Below are 15,938 nucleotides of genomic sequence, written 5' to 3' on the forward strand. Positions count from 1 at the left end.
GAGGCTGTCTCACTAATGTCCAGAATTAGTTAGCGCTAATAAGCGTATGTCCGATAGAAGCACGGAGGCGCCCTTTGCAGCAGCATCACAGAAGCAAAAGAACACGGCTACGCGTTTTGAATAAACGCTGCCATATAAGCCAATATTACTTAGCCTTTAGTCATTTAAACAGCGGGAGACCTGAACGGGGAGAGAAATAGTTCAGTAAATTGTGACAGAAGTAAATAAAAACGAAGAAACGAAATGAATATCTGAATGTACCACTTCTTATTTCGCTGTTGTGTGTGCACGAAGAAACCCTTTGGAGGACTGCTGAAGGTCATTCAGAATTTTTAAATAAAGCTTACTTCATTTATGTTCGAAAAGAAACAAAAAGCTTTGGAGGACGCCTAAACTTCGTCTTTAAGAGTGGAACGCGGTAGCCTTGGAAGACCTACTGCTTTTCATGCTTCCCGGCAACTGCAGCTTATATAACCGTAACGTTTACGGAGAAACGCTGGCTGCGAACGCTATGCACGCCGCGGAACATTCAGGTTGAAACGCGGCCTCTAGCATGGGCCCATCTCCTGTTATTGTTTCGCACTTTTAATATTGAAGTGTGAGAAAATCTAACATAAAGGATACGCTGTAGGCGTTCTTTTTTCATTACATTTGTTTGTGGCCTGCCGCTCTCAAAATTTCGAGAAATAACAATGTAAACAATGAAAGACTAGATATTAGCAACATTGGTGGCAGAAGAGTGGTTTTGTTTGCATGGTTCAGAATTTGGCTTTTCCTTTGACCAGTCGACAGCAGTTTCTGCATGCGACCTTCACATAGATTACGTGACACAGCGGTTCCAAATGTTGTATGGAAGTCTTCTGAACATCAGCAAATTTTTAGAGTCAGCGGAGCAGAGAAAACGAACGCGATCCAGCAGGTAAGGTGACCGTGTAAACTTTGCTAGAACAGAGCAATTTGCGAAAACAAGGGCTCGGCTTTTGATAAATTGTGAACGTGAACTGGAAGGTTTGCAAACTAATCGCAGCATCCCTCTGAACCTGGTTTTTGCATGTCGCCTTATTCTTCGTTGAATGCTTCGTTTATTCTTTACGATGAAGCTGTTAAGGGCTACTTCCCGCACTATTGTGTCCGCGTGTAGAAAATAAGAAATCCCCAAGATGGTGGAATTTGTGGCCGACCCGCGGCGGAGGTACAGTTCGCCATTAAGGGGCCTACATACAGAGCTTCGCTGGCCATCCTTCCTCACAGAGTGTAAGGGCACTAATAATTTTTTTTTGTCGCACGTAAGAGTACAGGAGGAGCCAGCGTTTGCAAAGGGCGCCAACAACTTCTTGCATACATTTAGTGAAAAAATACATCTTCCTTAAAACTTCTTCGCTTCGTGTCCTATAAGTGGGTCTGTCACTGTGTCCTTACTTAATTTGCCGTACTGGCATGAAAGCCACCTACATTTTCCTGTATTTCCCACTTTTCTTTTCACCAATGAGGAGTAGCAGGCTAGGGATACGCTTTCCGGGCCAACCTCTCCTCCTTTCTCTCATTGAAGACTACTCCCTGCTGGCATGAAATCAATTGCCAAATAAAATTATGTGCAAGCAACCTGCAGCACGCCACGTGGCATATGTGCACAATGCTACTAACAGACAGCTCGAGTTTTATATAATGACGCAGATTCGGTGCAGACACACTACAAACTTTGCTTCGAATTCCTTAAGCGTTGCCATATCATAAGAAGCCAACAAACACTGACACCAAGGATAACATAGAGGAAATTACTTGTGCTTAACAAATGAAATAAAGAAACGATAAATTATCGTTTTGTTATCGATAAATTTATCGTTTCTTTATTTCATTTATTAAGCACAAGTAATTTCCCCTATGTTATCCTTGGTGTCAGTGTTTGTTGGCTTCTTATGATATGACTAATAAAAATCGGGCCCCTCGGTTAACGCCCTTTCTTCTCGTTAAACGTTGCCAGTGTGATGAAAACCGCAGCGGCGGGTGTGGTGTAACTGCGTGTCTATCTATTGATTTAATGGAATTGAAATCAATTGAATTGCCTTTATTTTCATATAGGTACAAATTATGGGGAATTTAAGGAAGAAGTTGAACACGACAATATGACGGGCCTTAAGCGTCTGAGGGTAGCAGCGGCAGGCACTGTTTCAGGACCGACAGCACAGACAATACATTACAGTACAATACAATGTTGGCACAACTTGTGCCTGCAAAAAAAGAAAATTTGAATTTATGACGAAACACTGCAAAAGACCGAGCAATCCGCAGTTTACACATAAGAAAAAAGCTAGGAAATTCCAATAAGCAGCCTAAAACAGTAAATACGGTCATGGTCAAATTTCCTTGAAAAACTCACACAAACGCGAAACAGGGCAGGAGGTAACATCGATATTATTGCGCATGAGTGCGTTTAACAGGCGTGGTAAGCGATGATGTAGCATTCGAAAAGCGTAGTTGTTCGACGACGTGGCACATGTCCGGGTGATCATGTGCGGTTTCTGTTTCTAACTGCGTTAGGGACAGTTCTAACAACTGCGTCGTTGAAGTTTCCGTTTCGTGACGTACGCACTTATACACGCTACTTGCAAAGTATACGGGCAATGATCTCAGCCAGATCATCGCTCGTATACATGTTTAATTCCTCATCAATTACACCATACAATTTAAAATGTACAGGTACCTCGGGCTCCATATTGCTTTTTTAGGGATAATTTTATTATTTGTGAGACAAACGGGACTCCAGCGACACGTTTTTTTGTTTGTTTGAGCACACATCACAAGCCATCCCGAATTTAGCGGGACATTGCCGACGTTTGAGTATACGTCCCGAGTCCCGGCTTGACACAGTCGGTGACGGACAAATTTCTAGATTTTAACTTTTGCTGCTACTGAAAAAAACACACAAAGTTCCTTTTAATAACGCCTTACAGCTATGTTACACGTAGTCCGGTTTTGTCTTTTGTTGGGTCGTCATGAGTTACCTAAAGATGGTGTCGCTTTTGTCGTGGTTCTACCTGTGTTGTAGGCTCTAACCGTTTACAGCGTACCTCTGTGAACGTATTGACAGCTGTGCTAGCCACGCAGCTACTGCACCTTTGTTACTGTCGGCTGCAACATCGTATAGGACAAAAATATACGTGCGACTATTTTGCACGTATACGAACTGATGTTAACGGATTCTGTGGTCACCGTACTTATACGGCCCTCTCGCTCGCCATCCTGACAACGAGCAAAAATTGATACTCATAATAAGCGCGTCTATTCTGTGTCGTCACGTTTTAGGGATACAGAAAGCTCGCGTTTGCGCACAGGGAAAGGCTCCTCTTAAACCTGCCCCAGTACCCATATACACAAGCGCTTTTGTACTTCACTCCCATCAAATCTTCGAGCTCATGCTCAGCCTTACAATGGCAATGGAAGGTCTGTATCGAAAACACGCTAAGTAAAAATAAAAGGAGGCTCAGTAAGAAACTGAACTTATTGTGTAGGTGCGTTTGTTTACTCTTAATAGCTTACAGGCGTCACTGACACAAAAACACATATGCGCACCCTGTATTCTGGATTGGCTAAGGATTGAAGCGACTTGGGTTCTTTGAAGTGCCCCAGGTAGACCTCACCAGAAAGAGGCAGCAGTATATGTGGCGTGAAAAACACGGTATTTAAAAACCTCCACTTCACAAATCAGCTAGCACGGACTGCGCGGCATAGAACACGAATTTAACACTACTCGTGAAACTTTTCCGCGCTCTTCTGCAGTTGTGGCTGATAACTAACCGATTAACCTGAGCTCCATGCGGGTCCCACGACATCAGGCACATACGCTGGCTGCGATGGGCATTGTATAGTGGAGATTTCCTTGCTTTACCTTTAGTAGACTTGGTGTTCTGTTCTGTTCCCTTGGGAGCACTTACTCCCAGATGCGCAAGACATCACTGGATCCGGCAGCTGTGGCCGTCGATGTAACATCATCATGTAGTATCGGCTGCTGAACAACCGTTCCAATCGGCAATCAACGACACCTCGATTATCCCAACACCTAGTCAAAGCCATCAACAATCGAATGCTGTCAGTAGGCGTGTACCGCTTGGCTTTCGAGGAAGAAACCGCACTTGATGATGGGCCGCATGACGTTCTGAGTTGGGAGTCGGGACATCGTCGGGGCAGCACAACTTTTGTGCGCAAACATGGTCACGTTCGGGATAAGGCCTAATCCTACATTGTGCGTTTGTTTTTAACGTCCGTTAGCCTGAGTACGCGTCTACGAAGGGTGTTATGGTAGTTCTGATTTCACAACGCTGATTCCGGCTGCATTATATGCCTTTTTTTTCTTTTTTCGCGTTGTGATCTCAGTGTTGTGAGCGCACACGTGACTAGTTGTGCGTGTAAATATTGTGTTGCTTTCATAAAGTTGCAGGCCAGGTTCCCAGTGCCTGCTCCGTCGTTGCCTTTCTTTGTTTTTATCACCTGTCTGTACTGTGTGCCTCAAAACTCCGCAATAACATTTGATATAATCTGGTATACGAACCCTCATTTGGCATCACGTAGCCTTGACCACGCACGTAAGGTATTCGATCTCTCAGGCAAGACTGCTAACTTTTCAAATTCATTTTCCTTAAAAAATTTTAATGAATGGAAGCAGGTTCCACTTTGTATTTCGAGTACCGCGGATGAGTTAGCCAAGTGTTTTGCATCAGAATAAAGAAATTAGACATATATATATATATATATATATATATATATATATATATATATATATATATATATATTATGGCAAAGAAGTCCGACACGGCCGTGGACGACACGAAGGACGCGGACAAGAAGACGCAGCAGCGGAGGCTTAGCCAGTCACACACCAGGAACAGCGTCTAGCCCGAGCCCCACTTCAGTAGCGCTGGCGATCCGGCTGCGGAGCTCGGCACGGCGCACTTCTTCTTCCTTACAACTTCCCCCCTCGCTGAAGACGGAGCTGCACAGGAGGCCTAAGGCGTCGTGAGGACGAAGGGCTCGTGATACGGCTTGAGCCGATCTGCGTGCACAATTTCACGGCCTCGGCGACGCAGGTCCGTAGGGGGCGTCAGAGGTTCGATAACGTAGTTCACCGGAGAAGTTTGGCGTAGAACCCGGTAAGGTCCATGGTATCGGGATACAAACTTGGAAGGGACACCTTGTGTCGAAGTAGGAGGCACCCACAACCAAACAAGAGCGTCAGGCGAAAACTGGTGGTGGGGGCACCCGTCGTCATGACGAAATTTCTGGAGCGCTTGTTCTTGTGTTGTAAGGGAGCGAGCTAGTTGCCGTCATTCTTCTGCATACCGGGCGGCTTCGGAAACCGGTGTACCTTCTGATAAGTCGGGACGGTAAGGGAGAATAGTGTCAATGGGAAATGATGGTTCGCGGCCATATAGAAGAAAGAAGGGAGAAAAGCCCGTCGTTGACTGGGGTGCCGTGTTGTAGGCGTACGTGACATAGGGAAGGATGAGGTCCCAGTTGGTGTGGTTGGAGGCGACATACATCGAAAGCATGTCGCCAAGAGTTCGGTTAAAGCGCTCTGTCAATCCGTTTGTTTGCGGGTGATATGCGGTGGTACAGCGATGAATAATGCGGCATTCAGCGAGAAGTTCTTGAATGACATCGGCGAGAAAGACGCGGCCACGGTCGCTCAGGAGTTCGCGGGGAGCGCCGTGACGTAGAACGAAGCGTTGAAGGAGAAAGGAGGCAACGTCACGAGCCGTCGCGGCTGGCAGAGCGGCCGTTTCTGCATACCTCGTGAGATGGTCTACAGCTACAATGACCCAGCGATTGCCAGCAGCTGTGTATGGCAGAGGCCCGTAGAGGTCTATCCCAACCCGGTCAAAGGGTCGCGAAGGGCACGGCAAAGGTTGCATTGGTCCAGAAGGGCGGCAAGGATCAGGCTTCCGGCGTTGACATTCTGTGCAAGAGCGAATGTACTTTTGCACAAATGTGTACATACCACGCCAATAAAACCTATGACGTAGTCTGGTGTAGGTCTTGAAGAGACCAGCGTGCGCGCACTGAGGGTCGGCGTGGAAAGCGGCGCATACATCAGTGCGGAGCTGCCGAGGTATTACAAGCAGCCATTTGCGGCCGTCGGAACTGTAGTTACGGCGATAGACAATTCCGTCGCGGATGGCGAAGTGCGAAGCTTGTCGGCGTAACGCTCGGGATGGTGGGCGTGTAGGTGAATTAGAGATGTAATCAATCAAAGATGAAATCCAGGAGTCCTTGCGCTGCTCCAAAGCCATGTCGACAGAAGCGAATGGGAGAAGTGGGTCGTCTAGGACGGACACACTGACAGTGTCGGCGTGGACAGGCGAGCGCGAAAGAGCATCGGCATCGGCGTGCTTCTTGCCTGAGCGGTAGACAACCCGGATATCGTACTCTTGGAGCCTCAGTGCCCACCGGGCTAGGCGGCCGCAGGGATCCTTGAGAGACGACAACCAGCAAAGTGCGTGGTGATCGGTAACGACATCGAAGGGCCGGCCGTACAGGTATGGGCGAAATTTTGTGATGGCCCAGATGATCGCGAGACATTCTTTTTCCGTGACGGAATAGTTGGCTTCAGCTTTCGTCAGAGTGCGGCTCGCGTAAGCAACAACATATTCTTGGCAGCCGGGCTTTCGCTGGGCGAGCACAGCGCCAAGACCAACACCGCTAGCATCCGTATGGAGTTCTGTGGGAGCAGTTGGGTCGAAATGGCGTAGTATCGGTGGTGTTGTGAGGAGGCGACGTAGCGTCGCAAAGGCATGATCGCAAGCCGGGGACCATGAGGAAAGATTGGGGTCTCCTCGAAGAAGCTCTGTCAGTGGTGCCATAATCGAAGCGAAATTTCGAATAAAGCGGCGGAAATACGAGCAGAGGCCAATGAAACTGCGCAAGTCTTTTAGTGACGTTGGCCTCGGGAATTCTGTAACAGCACGGAGCTTAGCGGCATCAGGGAGAACGCCGTCCTTCGACACGACATGTCCGAGAATTGTCAGCTTGCGTGCGCCAAAGTGGCATTTCTTCAGGTTTAGTTGGAGGCCAGCGTCACTGAGACAGCGTAAAACCTGCTCCAAGCGATGAAGGTGAGTAGGAAAATCGGGTGCAAACACGACTACATCATCCAAATAACACAGGCACGTGTTCCATTTGAGGCCTCGGAGAATAGTGTCCATCATCCGCTCAAAAGTCGCGGGCGCGTTGCAAAGTCCGAATGGCATCACACGAAATTCGTATAGGCCATCTGGTGTGATGAAAGCAGTTTTAGGCTTATCGTCTGCAGCCATAGGCACCTGCCAATAACCAGAGCGCAGATCGAGGGAGGAAAAGAACTCTGCGCCTTGTAAGCAGTCTAGGGCGTCGTCGATCCGCGGCAATGGATAAACATCCTTTCGGGTTATTTTGTTTAGGCAACGGTAATCTACACAAAAGCGGATCGAGCCATCTTTCTTTTTAACTAAGACTACTGGCGATGCCCATGGGCTGTCGGATGGTTCAATGACGCCACGCTTTAGCATGTCACCTACTTGCTCGTCAATGACGCGCCGTTCGGTCGACGATACGCGGTATGGTCGCTGCCGTAGCGGTGACTGAGAACCGGTGTCAATCCGGTGACATACAGTCGTCGTTCGGCCCAGAGAAGTGGTATGGCTGTCAAAAGCAGGACGAAATTTCTCGAGGAGACGAAGAAGGTCATGGCGTTGCTTGGGGTTTAAGGCATTGTCGATGACATGGTTGAAAACGTCCTCAGGCGATGTGGCAGTCACGGGACTACAGTAGAGGGTGCTGACTTCTGACGATCCAATAGGAAGTTGCAACGTGGTAATCGTGTCGTAAGGCTCCACAGTGCCGAGAGATTCACCGCGAAGCAACGTAATCGGGAACGGGAAGTAATTGTATACAGGAAGGTGAGTCGCGCCAGCTTGAAGGCCAAGCAGCGCAGTTGGGAGTGGTGAGAGGTGGCGATGAACGAAAGCAGTTGAAGGTATAAAGAGTACGGTGGCGTCGGAGGCAACGGAACAGGATACAGATGCCAGAACGGATGCGTGTGGAGGTATTAGGATATCGTCAGTGAGGGACAACTTGGTGCAGGAAAGCGAAACGTCATCAAATATGGCATTGCCAAGCGAAGAGAAGGCGACTTCTGCACGGGAGCAATCAATAACAGCTTGGTGACGGGAGAGAAAGTCCCAACCTAAAATAATATCGTGGGAACAGTGGGGAAGAACGACGAACTCGACTGTGTAGAGCACACCTTGAATTTCAAGTCTGGCGGTACACGCAGCCACCGGCTGGACGTGCTGTGCTGTGGCCGTGCGGAGTAAAGGACCGAAGAAAGGCGTCGTGACTTTTCGTATTGAGCGGCAAAGTTTTTCGGCCATTACAGATATGGCGGCACCTGTGTCAATGAGGGCAAGCACAGAGACACCTTCAACAGCGACATCAATAACGTTAGGCGGCGAAAGAAGAGGGCTTAAGCGTTGCGGCGATGACGCAGTTCTTGCCTCAGGAACTGCGCCACTTAGTTTTCCGTGTCAGCAGGAGAGGGACGTCGACGCATCGGGGAGGGCGAGCGACGACGAGGAGAAGGAGAACGGCGGTCAGAAACTTGACGAAGGCTTTGGCGGGGAAGGGGTAAATCGCGGTCAGGAGCGTAAGGCAACGGATGGTCGTGCGCGGCTGTGCGTGGGTCGTCACGTGGATGAAGTGGACGGCGGCGGCACAGGCGTGCAACGTGACCGGGAATACCGCACGAATAGCAGATGGGCCGATTGTCCGCTGTACGCCAGGGATTCATTACTCGATGGACTGGAGGTCGTGGCGGCGTGGGGGCAAAAACAGGGCTAGGCATTGGAGGCGGAGCCCGGAAGGTCGGTGGTCGTGGTCGTGCGACGACGTCGGCGTAAGTCAATGGGGCGGTGAGTTGAGGCGCCCGTTCCTGAGGAAGGGCCTCGGACACTTGTTCTTCTATAACGTGTCGTAGGGTCGGACTAAGGGACGAACTTGACTCCGGTGGATTGGAGATGAGGGAGAGCTGGCGAGCAACTTCTTCCCGGACGAAAGCCTTGATTTGCGAGAGGAGGGTGGCATCAGGAAAAGGAGAGGTCAAGCCGGACAACGATTCCTGATGGGGAACAGGACGGCGGGTGAGGAGGCGTTGACGGCGGAGCTCGTCATAGCTTTGGCACAGTTCAATAACTTGGGCAACAGTAGAGGGGCTCTTTGAGATGAGCATCTGAAACGCGTCCTCGTCGATACCCTTCATAATATGCTTGATTTTATTGCACTCAGTCATGGATGCATCGACGCGTTTACAGAGATCGATGACATCTTCGATGTAGCTGGTAAAGTTCTCACCAGGCTGCTGAGAGCGCGACTGCAGACGCTGTTCGGCACGAAGCTTTTGAACAGCAGGGCGGCCGAAGACCTCGCTGAACTTTGTCTTAAACATCGCCCAGCTTGGGACTTCACTTTCGTGGTTCCGAAACCACAAGTGGGCAATTCCGGTGAGGTAGAAAGGGACGGTGGTCAATTTAGTAATGTCATCCCATTTGTTGTTCCGACTGACGCGTTCGTATGATGAGAGCCAGTCATCAACGTCATGGTCGTCAGTGCCGCTGAAGATAGGAGGGTCCCGCTGGCGGAACGTGCCGGGGCATACGGTATACTGGGGAGCAGGTGGTGGTAAGCTCGTGGCGCTTTCGGTGGTCATGATGGCAGGGAGAGTCCGGCTGCGCAATTCCAGGATTGCAGGCTACCCAGCACCTCCACCAATTATGGCAAAGAAGTCCGACACGGCCGTGGACGACACGAAGGACGCGGACAAGAAGACGCAGCAGCGTAGGCTTAGCCAGTCACACACCAGGAACAGCGTCTAGCCCGAGCCCCACTTCAGTAGCGCTGGCGATCCGGCTGCGGAGCTCGGCACGGCGCACTTCTTCTTCCTTACAATATATATATATATATATATATATATATATACATATATGTATATATATATATATATATATATATATATATATATATATATATATATATAGCCTCACAGAACTTTGAAATTTATGCATAAAATGAATATATGTGCACAGTTATATTACTGTGCGTTAATTTGTCATGAGGGGCACTGTGATGCTAACGGCAAAAGTTTGTACATAAATGTCTATTTATGCCCTCTGGCTTTCGTCTCTGTCTTCCTCCGTAATGTCTAAAGGCCTGAACCGTAAAATAGATAAGACGGAATGATGATCTGCCCTTTTCACTTTTTACCTTTCCGTCCCTCCTTGACTAAATCATCATCATCATCATCAGCCTGGCTACGCCCACTGCAGGGCAAAGGCCTCTCCCATACTTCTCCAACAACTCCGGTCATGTACTAATTGTCGCCATGTCGTCCCTGCAAACTTCTTAATCTCATCCGCCCACCTAACTTTCTGCCACCCCCTGCTACGCTTCGCTTCCCTTGGAATCCAGTCCGTAACCCTTAATGACCATCGGTTATGTTCCCTCCTCATTACATGTCCTGCCCATGCCCGTTTCTTTTTCTTGATGTCAACTAAGATGTCATTAACTCGCGCTTGTTCCCTCACCCAATCTGCTCTCTTCTTATCCCTTAACGTTACACCTATCATTCTTCTTTCCATAGCTCGTTGCGTCGTCCTTAATTTAAGTAGAACCCTTTTCGTAGGCCTCCAGGTTTCTGCCCCGTACGTGAGTACTGGTAAGACACAGCTATTATACACTTTTCTCTTGATGGATAATGGCAGCCCAATGATGGGCCCATGTTCATGAGCCAAGTTCATGATCTGACAATGCCTGCCAAACACACCCCAGCCCATTCTTATTCTTCTGATTATTTCAGTCTCATGATCTGAATCCGCGGTCACTATCTGTCCTAAGTAGATGTATTCCCTTACTACTTCCAGTGCCTCGTTACCTATCCTAAACTGCTGTTCTCCTCCGACACTGTTGCATGTCGGTTAATGAACCCCAAATTGTTAGGGCTACTCCACCATTCCCTATTAGAGCATGCCTCATATTCATATCATCATCATCATCCTGGTTACGCCCACTGCAGGGCAAAGGCCTCTCCCATACTGCTCCAACTACCCAGGTCATGTACTAATTGTGGCCATGTTGTCCCTGCAAACTTCCTAATCTCATCCACCCACCTAACTTTCTGCCGCCCTCTACTACGCTTCCCTTCCCTAGGAATCCATTCCGTAACTCTTAATGACCATCGGTTATCTTCCCTCCTCATTACGTGTCCTGCCCATGCCCATTTCTTTTTCTTGATTTCAACAAAGATATCATTAACTCGCGTTTGTTCCCTCACCCAATCAGGTCTTTTCTTATCCCTTAACATTACACCTATCATTCTTCTTTCCATAGCTCGTTGCGTCGTCCTCAGTTTAAGTAGAACCCTTTTCGTAAGCCTCCAGGTTTCTGCCCCGTACGTGAGTACTGGTAAGACACAGCTATTATACACTTTTCTCTTGAGGGATAATGGCAACCTGCTGTTCATGATCTGAGAATGCCTGCCAAACCCACCCCAGCCCATTCTTATTGTTCTGATTATTTCCGTCTGATGATCCGGATCCGCCGTCACTACCTGCCCTAAGTACCTGCCCCGTACCTACCTGCCCCTTACCACTTCCAGTGCCTCGCTACCAATTGTAAATTGCTGTCCTCTTCCGAGACTGTTAAACATTACTTTAGTTTTCTGCAGAATAATTTTTAGACCCACTCTTCTGCTTTGACTCTCCAGGTCAGTGAGCATGCATTGCAATTGATCCCCTGAGTTACTAAGCAAGGCAATATCATCAGCGAATCGCAAGTTACTAAGGTATTCTCCATTAACTTTTATCCCCAATTCTTCCCAATCCAGCTCTCTGAATACCTCCTGTAAACACCTTGCCCAAATATAATCACCTACTTCGTGCATGCAGACCTCGCAGCACCCGCAGAGGCTGCCTTCAGTGTTGAGTCGACCGTGGTAGGTCTCCACAGATACATTGGGGCACTTGGTGTTTTCGCACATGTTTGGAGGACATACGAAACGTGTCCCCGTCTGTGCGATCAGAAGCACCAGCCACGGCATTGTCGTCATAGCGCTACTCCTGCAGTACTGCACGGTTGACAGAAAATTTCACTCGAACAACCACGAAAGCGCAACATTACGCATACACGCATGTACGAATTTCTTTCCAGCAAGCATGTTGCCTATCTGTCCCCATTTTTCTGGTCATTATTATTCAGAGCTAACTATATTCATACTCATTGCTTGCCCATTTGGCAAGTTTTCCTCGACTATTGCAACTATATTGGTGAGTTCAGCGTTCACAGTTGCACTGTGGATTGTTCGTTCCTTGCTCACTTTCCCAAAAACATATCCGATTTTTAAAATTATGTGTTTTGTCTGTTGCTTATGCTGTTACATCCTTCCTCATCAATGATTATTTCTATCAACGCATCACAAACTCCTTCAGTCATCAGAGACCTGCACCCTGCCAGATATTTCGGCGGTCACCCTTTTATTTCATCCTCCGTTGTTGTTTTTCTTTTCTTACTTTCACTCTCTTCTTCCGTCATTACATTCTTTATCAAATACTCACCGACAGATTCCAAAGTCCCACAAGCCACAATACATTTTTCGGCGCATGGAACACACAGGCTGTCGCCATTTCTGCATACTGCGGTGACGATGCCTACGTTGAACTACTATACTAAAGTTAATCTCCCATGATAGACCAAGCCGCTGCCTTCCAGCTACCCCATCCATTGCCCCCCACACCTTCTCAACACCTTCGAAATTACCCGACACACTGCTGCTACGCCTAAATCATTCTTTGAAGTAATTTGAAGTAAACAACGAACGGATGTACCCTGCAACAACCATGGCTTCTGTTCGGTTTTCTGAATGTTGCGTAATCTCTCCGTCCTCCAAAAGCCCTTCTATGTCCTTCTTTTTCTGTGTCTTCGTATTCTCCTTTTTTTCTCTCCTGCCTTCCCAGTCTCCTGCTATTCTCCCCTCTTCTTAGATATCACGCCTGGAGGCGCCAAGTGACAGCGCTTATTTTCTTCAGTTTCTGCTTTACAGCCAGCTACCACCAACAACAATCACAGATGACATCACTCTATAACCTGTTAATACCAAACCTGCCAAGAATAACAAAGCCGCTTTGACGAAGTCCTCCTACTTAAACGGTCGCAAGGCTTTCTCGGACAGCTTTTCTTGCTGTTTCCTTTTAAACCACACTCTTCATGTTTCAAATAACTTTTAAGAGCACACTCTACGTAGTAGCCATTCCTGTGAATCCTGTGAGTCTGAAACGTTGCTTTCCTGTAGAAAAATGGGACTACATAATACTCTCAACCCCTTCTTCCATAATCTAAGATACGGTTACAGCACGTCAACTTTAAAGCAACTTTTTCCCAAACATTCACTTTATTTCTGAGTGTTTCTTGGTTGTCGATTTCATGCAAGAAATTTGCCTTCAAAGACACCTACACAATGCCAGCAATTTCCTAGTAAGCTGTACATACCAAGTATCCAGTAAACAGTAAAGCTTATTGCAATAATTACTAGGGTGCCAGCTTCTACGGGAGCTGCAATGGGGGTGGTTCAGCCAGCATGGAGATTGTGCGAAGTGCATGGGTTTGACTAGACTTCGGCCTTCTGCCTTCAAACGACTCCGTCACTTTGTAAGCTCGTCAGTTTTAATAATGTGTTGCATGATAAATTATTAAATCAACATTATCAAAATTGTCCAACCACTTGATTCGAACACAGGACCTCAAGCGCAGACGCCTGATAATCAAACTATTACGTCACCCACGCACGCATCAACATGAATTTATAGGGGACAAGCTAGTGCCTTAATATTCCTTGGCGCGTTTCGATTCGGCTATCTCGACAAGCTTAACCATTGCAATCAGTAGCGATTGTCCGTCTTCGCAGCATCTTCTCCACTTAGAGAAGAATAGATTGCTCTGAAATTTATGATAATGAAGGCATACGAAGCATAATAAACGAATTCTCAAGATAGTCTGAATCCCAAAGCACCATGAACAGACAAATCCATGTACATCCCTTCCCACTGTGGCTCAACCACTACCGCGGCCGAGTTCCCTCCAGTACATTGAAGGAGACTGTATTGAATAAACCCAGCTTGTTTCATTATGCGAAAGAACGCACGCAAGCGCAATTTTGAAAAATTCTTTTCTCGTCAGCCACTGTCCAATCTAGTGAATCAACACGAAGCTCAACACAAGACAATGCAACTTCCAGTGCAAGAAGGACGATCCGCACCAGTATTACTCTGACAGGTTACGATACAGCTTTTGTAGAACAAGAAATTCTAGTATAAAAAAAACTGTAATTCGCTTATCTCCTGTTTGCCCAAATTATGCACCTGGGTTTAGGATGTAATAAGCCGCGAATTTCTTTCACGTTAATGTGGTAATAATGGTTACACCGAACTTTCTCATGGCAATAAACTTGGTTCCGGTCATCCTGTCTCTGTAGCCTGTGTGTTAGGACCCCGCTTTCAATTTACTTCTAGGAGGGTTGCAGTAACAAAGGAATGCCAAGAAGACCAGTAATGGGCCTGCGACCTGTGGATAAGAGTTTGCTTCCGTTCCTCGGACTTGCAAATACATCTTGTCGCGTGCTTCGCCAAGAGGACTTGAGTATGCGAGCAATGCGATGGACCGTTCGCCTCGCGTACGATGACGATCATCGCACATACCGCAACAGCGTCTGACGCTTGCGAAGAATGTTCGAAGCCTAAAGCCTGCACATGGGTAAGAGGCAATATCAGTGCCGGGATCGTGCCTCTTATTCGTGGCGGAAAAATAGCCTATAACCAGACATTCCCATTTAAAGCGTCGTAACTATGTTTGCTGTGCTGCTGCTTTTCTTCATAACATGCCCCTAGTGCGCATCTTTCTGAGCACAAAATAAATAGGCGTTTACGCCATGATCGATGCATGCAAGAGTTAGCTCGTCAACAGTTCCTGCAGCACTTACAGCAACGTGAGAAAGGAATCAGGGCCGCCATGGCGCGCCTGTATTTTAATGCTAAGCATTCTTGTAGAGCGTAGCGCAGTGTTTACTGCCATGTGCCTAACCTTCTCGTGTACAAAGCCACACCTTCAACATATAACTGAAAGTCTGCTTGCTTTTCGCTCGTGATGTCACGAGCGTGACTTTTCGTACTGCGCCGGAAGTAGGCGAAGCGCCGCCGGCTTGGGAACACGACTTTTTGGGAACGTCATATGTCGTGCCGGCAGTATACTTTAACCCTTCCTTAAGCGATAAATACAGACGCAATTGCCTACATAAAATGATAAATAAATTAAAAATATTAATTAGTGAGCTTTTCAGCGCATGCACATGATGCAAATACATAAGCATTACCAGAGCTGTAAGCATTTTCAAATCGCGTATTGATGCTAACTATACTGCATTTGTAATAGAGTATCGGGTAGCTGCTACCAATAGAAATGGCACGCTAAATGCTGTAGAACAAGTTTGAAATTATCAAAGTCTCATCTTAGCTCGATTTGTTCTCAAGATACATTCATGCTTTATACGGTGGCAATTCTTCTATACCGCCACCATTTTCATATTGCTGTGAAAGTTGGAGTAAGTGAAGTAAGTGAGCGTGGTAAGTTAAGTAAGTGAGTGTGGTTCAAACGACGGCGTGAGCAGTAGGTTTGAATGCGCGCACGGCGAGAGCGCAGGGAAAAATGAGTCGACTACCGACTCGGCTTGTTTGTGTTAGCGGCTCCATCATTATGCCGCATCATATTCGGAACGTGATAAAGCGCTCACGCTTGGTTCGGTGCATCTCATATTTGGTTTAATGTGCGACACAAATCTATGAGGTTCAGAGTGGGCAGCAGCACATTTAATC

Source organism: Dermacentor andersoni, chromosome 7 (genome assembly GCF_023375885.2).
Source record: "Dermacentor andersoni chromosome 7, qqDerAnde1_hic_scaffold, whole genome shotgun sequence".
Classification (NCBI taxonomy): domain Eukaryota; kingdom Metazoa; phylum Arthropoda; class Arachnida; order Ixodida; family Ixodidae; genus Dermacentor; species Dermacentor andersoni.